The sequence below is a fragment of the Tachyglossus aculeatus genome, chromosome 7, assembly GCF_015852505.1.
Source record: "Tachyglossus aculeatus isolate mTacAcu1 chromosome 7, mTacAcu1.pri, whole genome shotgun sequence".
Lineage (NCBI taxonomy): Eukaryota > Metazoa > Chordata > Mammalia > Monotremata > Tachyglossidae > Tachyglossus > Tachyglossus aculeatus.
The window spans coordinates 15457558-15463664 of NC_052072.1; the positions used below are offsets into that span (position 1 = coordinate 15457558).

The 6107-nt window shown below is 46.4% G+C and overlaps 1 non-coding gene across 1 annotated transcript; it reads right to left on the bottom strand.

Moving 5' to 3' along the window:
- Positions 1–5969: 5969 nt before the first annotated feature.
- On the bottom strand, positions 5970–6107 carry LOC119931272. The gene has a single exon (XR_005452121.1). It is a non-coding gene; the product is annotated as a small nucleolar RNA SNORA7 (small nucleolar RNA).

Consider the following 6107-nt stretch of genomic DNA (forward strand, 5'->3'; position numbering starts at 1 on the left):
AGCCAAGAAGGCTGGGTCTGGGTCACCTGAAGGAGAAGTTGTGGGTTGCATTTTGGTGGGCTGGGGGGCACCCAGGGGGAGACCAGTCCAGGACTCTGCATTCAGCAAGAACTTTCATTCATTCATTCAATCGTATTTATTGAGCGCTTCCTGTGTGCTGGTGGTGTTGGGACACCCTCGGCTCTTTGGAAGAGAGAGGCCGGTCCCTACGCCGAGGGAGGTTAGCCGCTCCTGGCTCCTGATGGGGCAGCGGCTCTGGTGGGGAGAGAGATGGAATGGGAGAAAGGCTGGGGGCAGCGGGCCAAGGCACACACTCTGATAGGTCAGCCTGGGGTGGTCTGGTTGGATGGCAGCTCCGAAATTAATAATAATAATAATAATAATGTTGGTATTTGTTAAGTGCTTACTGTATGCAAAACAGTGTTCTAAGCGCTGGGGGGGAATACAAGGTGATCAGGTTGTCCCAAGTGGGGCTCACAGTCTTCATCCCCATTTTACAGATGAGAGAACTGAGGCACAGAGAATAATAATAATGATGGCATTTATTACGCGCTTACTATGTGCAAAGCACTGTTCTAAGCTCTGGGGAGGTTACAAGGTGATCAGGTTGTCCCGTGGGGGGCTCACAGTCAATCCCCATTTTACAGATAAGGTGCAGAGAAGTTAAGTGGCTTGCCCAAGTTCACACAGCAGACATGGGGGAGGCGGGATTCGAACCCATGACCTCGGACTCCCAAGCCCGTGCTCTTTCCACTGAGCCACACTGCTTCTCTAATTCAAAGGGCGGGCCATGCCCGTTCCTCAGGGGAAGGCTAGCCTTTGCCCGGCTGCTGGCCACTGGTGCTGAGCGTGGCTCTGTGTGTATGCGTCAACTGTCGCTGTATGCTAGCTTGTTCTTGGGTTTGTGTGTGTGTGCAAGTGTGGTATGAGGGTCAATTTGCGGGTGAGTATCAGTGTGTGTGACTATGTTATTGCGGTGGATGTCTGTATCAGTGAATGTCAATGTAAGTGTCAACGTTCATTCATTCATTCATTCATTCAATTCAATCGTCTTTATTGAGTGCTTACTGTGTGCAAAGCACTGTACTAAGCACTTGGGAGAGTACAATACAACAATAAACAGACAGATTCACTGCCCTTGACATATGTGTGTGTATGTGTGTGTTTGTATGTGTTTGTGTGTGTGTGCTCGTTGAGGGCAGGGAATATGTCTGTTGTTCATTCATTCATTCAATCGTGTTTATTGAGCACTTACTGTGTGCAGATCACTGTAATAATAATAATAATAATAATGGTATTTATGAAGTGCTTACTATGTGTAAAGCACTGTTCTAAATGCTGGGGAGGTTGCAAGGTGATCAGGTTGTCCCACGGGGGGGCTCACAGTCTTCATCCCCATTTTACAGATGAGGTCACTGAGGCCCAGAGAAGTGAAGTGACTCGCCCAAAGTCACACAGCTGACAATTGGTGGAGCCACGATTTGAACCCATGACCTCTGACTCCAAAGTCCGGGCTCTTTCCACTGAGCCACACTGCTTCCCACAGACGATTCCTCGCCCCAGCTTCCTACTCTCCCGAGCATCCGGAACAGTGCTCTGCACACAGTCAGCATGACCAACTGCTTACTAAGCGCTTGGGAGAGTACAATACAACAATAAACAGACATATTCCCTGCCCACAATGAATTTACAGTCTAAGGTGGGGAGATTGTATGGAGAGGCTGGGGTGTTATACTGTACTCTCCCAAGCCCTTAGTACAGTGCTTTGCACACAGTAAGTGCTCAATAAATACAACTGAATTAAATTGAGTATTAATCTGCCCACCTGATGGGTCAGTATCTTCACCCTACACCCCAGAGTCAGAAGTAAAGAAGCATTTTAGGGGCAAGAGGAAAAAAGGAAGGATTAAAATCCTTCCCTGCCCGCAATCGATGGGGGGACACGACAGCCCAGCCGGGCTCACCACTGATCCTGCCTCATGGCACTGCTCCTTTGACCAGAGCAGAGATTTATGCCCACGGATCCTTCTGCCGAGACCAGAACAGGCTAAATAGGGCAGAGGTGATGATCTCATTGTCTCCTTCTTTTGTAATTCTATTTTTTAAGTGGCAGACCAGCAGCTAGATGGATAGAGACCATAACAATGATAACGGAAGAACCATCAGAAAGGTTGCGGATTATGGCAGGGGACACGACTTTCTGAAGAAAGTATATCCATGGAGTCACTGTGAATCGGAAACCACTCAACGGCCTATAATAGTAATAATAATTTGTTAAGTGCTTAGTAGGTGCCAGGCACAGTACTAAGCACTGGGGTAATGATAATAATAATAATAATGGAATTTGTTAAGTGCTTACTATATGACTAAGCACTGGGGGAGATAAAAGTTAATCAGGTTGGCCATAGTCAATCAATCAATCAATCGTATTTATTGAGTGCTTACTGTGTGCAGAGCACTGTACTAAGCGCTTGGGAAGTACAAGTTGGCAACATATAGAGACAGTCCCTACCCAACAGTGGGCTCACAGTCTAGAAGGGGGAGACGGAGAACAAAACCAAACATACTAACAAAATAAGATAAATAGAATAGATAGGTACAAGTAAAATAAATAAATAAATAAATAGAGTAATAAATATGTACAAACATATATACATATATACAAGTGCTGTGGGGAAGGGAAGGAGGTAAGAGGTAAGGAGGTAGTCCATGTCCCACAGCATTAATCCCCATTTTACAGATCAGGTAACTGAGGCACAGAGAAGTTAAGTGACCTGCCCAGGGTCACACATCCAAAAAGTAGTGGAGCCGGGACTATAACCCAGGTCCTTCTGACTCCCAGCCAGGTGCACTATCCACTAGGCCAAGCTGCCTCTCTGCAGATACCAGCTAATCAGGTTAGACAGTTATGTCCCACCTGGGGCTCATAGCCTTAATCCCCATTTTACAGATGAGGTAACGGAGGCACAGAAGAATTGGGTGACTTGCCTAAGGTCACAAAGTAGGTAAATGTTGGATTCAGGATTAGAACTCAGCTCCTTTAACTCCCAGGCTCATGCTCGACCCTTGAGGCCTCGTTGCTCCTCCTTTTGGCCATCCTCTCCAGGCCCAGGAATAAAAATATTATTATTATTAATCAATCAATCAATCAATCAATCGTATTTATTGAGCACTTACTATGTGCAGAGCACTGTACTAAGCGCTTGGGAAGTACAAATTGGCAACACATAGAGACAGTCCCTACCCAACAGTGGGCTCACAGTCTAAAAGAGGGAGACAGAGAACAAAACCAAACATACCAACAAAATAAAATAAATAGGATAGAAATGTACAAGTAAAATAAATAAATAAATAAATAGAGTAATAAATATGTACAACCATATATACATATATACAGGTGCTGTGGGGAAGGGAAGGAGGTAAGATGGGGGGATGGAGAGGGGGGCGAGGGGGAGAGGAAGGAATAATAATAATATTATTATTATTATTATTATTGATGGCATTTATTAAGCGCTTACTATGTGCAAAGCACTGTTCTAAGCGCTGGGGAGGTTGCAAGGTAATCAGGTTGTCCCACGGGAGGCTCACAGTCTTCATCCCCATTTTACAGATGGGGCAACTGAGGCACAGAGAAGTTAAGTGACTTGACGGTCACACAGCTGACAGTTGGTGGAGCAGGGATTTGAACCCATGACTTCTGACTCCAAAGCCCGCGCTCTTTTCCACTGAGCCACGCTGCTTCAGCGTGATAAAAATAATGATAATAATAATAATGATGACATTTGTTAAGCGCTTACTATGTGCAAAGCATTGTTCTAAGCACTGGGGGGATACAAGGTGATCAGGTTGTCCCACGTGGGGCTCACAGTCTTACTCCCCCTTATACAGATGAGGTAACTGAGGCACAGAGAATCAATCAATCGTATTTATTAAGCGCTTACTGTGTGCAGAGCACTGTACTAAGCGCTTGGGAAGTACAAGTTGGCAACATATAGAGACAGTCCCTAGCCAACAGTGGGCTCACAGTCTAGAAGAAGTGAAGTGACTTGCCTAAAGTCACACAGCTGACAAGTGGCAGATCCGGGATTAGAATTTATGACCTCTGACTCCCAAGCCCGGACTTTTTCCACTGAGCCATGCTGCTTCCCAGGAAGTAGCCCTGGGGTAGGGGGAGTGGGAGGTGGGCTCATACCTCTCTGAGCAGGAGAATCAGGTGGCCCTAGCAATTTTCTGTGGCTGAGGAGCCAGCAGAGAGACCGTTCCGGGCTCCCACACACTTGACTTGATTCTCTGCATTGTTGAATTTGGAACCCAGTGTCAGCCATCGACAGTCCATTGTATTTACTGAGCGCTTACTGTGTGCAGAGCTGCACTAAGCACTTGGCAGAGAGCAATATAACAATATAACAAACACATTTCCTGCCCACAACTATCAATCAATCAATCAATCATATTTATTGAGTGCTTACTGTGTGCAGAGCACTGTACTAAGCGCTTGGGAAGTACAAGTTGGCAACATATAGAGACAGTCCCTACCCAACAGTGGGCTCACAGTCTAAAAGGGGGAGATGGAGAACAAAACCAAACCTACTAACAAAATAAAATAAATAGAATAGATATGTACAGGTAAAATAAATAAATAAATAAATAAATAGAGTAATAAATATGTACAAACATATATACATATATACAGGTGCTGTGGGGAAGGGAAGGAGGTAAGATGGGGGGATGGAGAGGGGGACGAGGGGGAGAGGAAGGAAGGGGCTCGGTCTGGGAAGGCCTCCTGGAGGAGGTGAGCTCTCAGTAGGGCCTTGAAGGGAGGAAGAGAGCTAGCTTGGCGGATGGGCAGATCGAGGGTATTCCAGGCCCGGGGGATGACGTGGGCCGGGGGTTGATGGCGGGACAGGCGAGAATGAGACACGGTGAGGAGATGATTAGTGGCAGAGGAGCGGAGGGTGCGGGGTGGGCTGTAGCTTACAGTATACAGTTTGTAGTGTCCTTTCTAATAATAATAATAATGGCATTTGTAAAACACTTACTATGTGTAAAGCATTGTTCTAAGTGCTGGGGAGGATATAAGGTGATCAGGTTGTCCCACTTGGTGCTCACGGTCTTAATCCCCATTTTACAGATGAGGGAACTGAGGCACAGAGAAGTTAAGTGACTTGCCCAAAGTCACACAGCTGACAATTGGTGGAGCAGGGATTCAAACCCATGACCTCTGACTTCCAAGCCCATGCTTTTTCCACTGAGCCACGTTCTAGGGGGTCAGGCAGAGGAGTAAGACCCAGGGCCCTGGGTTTTAATCTAGGTTTTACCACTGGGTAACTCCAGGTAGATCTCTTTCCCTATCTGGGCCTCCATTTCCTGTAAAATGGGCAAAATTTGCCCCACTCTTTTCCTATATTGTAAGGGTAACTGAGTTCTCATTATTCACCCAGCCTTATTACTTAAAATCTAACCCACAAGGGCAAAACCTGTTCCTTCTTTTTCGTATTGGTAATTTATTTTAGTGTCTGCCTCCCCTGCTAGGCAGGAGAGTGTCTCTCCTCCTCAAAGGCAGAGATCATGTCCACTAATTCTATGGTAATTTCCCAGTACTTAGCACCCATGGTAAGCACTCAATCAGAACTACTGACTGATAGACACAAGGATAACACCTTGATCCCAAATGGCAGACACAAGGGAGGCTAAGGAGGGATTGATGTGCTTGGAGATTACCCAGTCCCCTTGACTCTGGGAGGCTTGGTCATTTCTTATGCCGTCGAGTTGTTTCCGACCCACAGTGACACCACATCTCACACAGAACGCTCCACTATCCAACTGCAATCGTTCTGGTAGTGTATCCTTGGAGTTTTCTTGGTAAAAATCAGGAAATGGTTTACCATTGCCGCCTTTCCCGCAGTAAACTCGAGTGTCCGCCCTCGACTCTCTCCCATGTTGCTGCTGCCCAGTATAGGTGAGTTTTGACTTGTAGCAGATTGTCTTCCACTTGCTAGCCACTGCCCAAGTTAGTAATGGAATGGATAGGCCTCTGCTTTACTCTCCCTCCTGTAGCCGAAACTGGTAGAGTCCTAGAAACTCTCCAGATGCGACCCTGAGAGGCG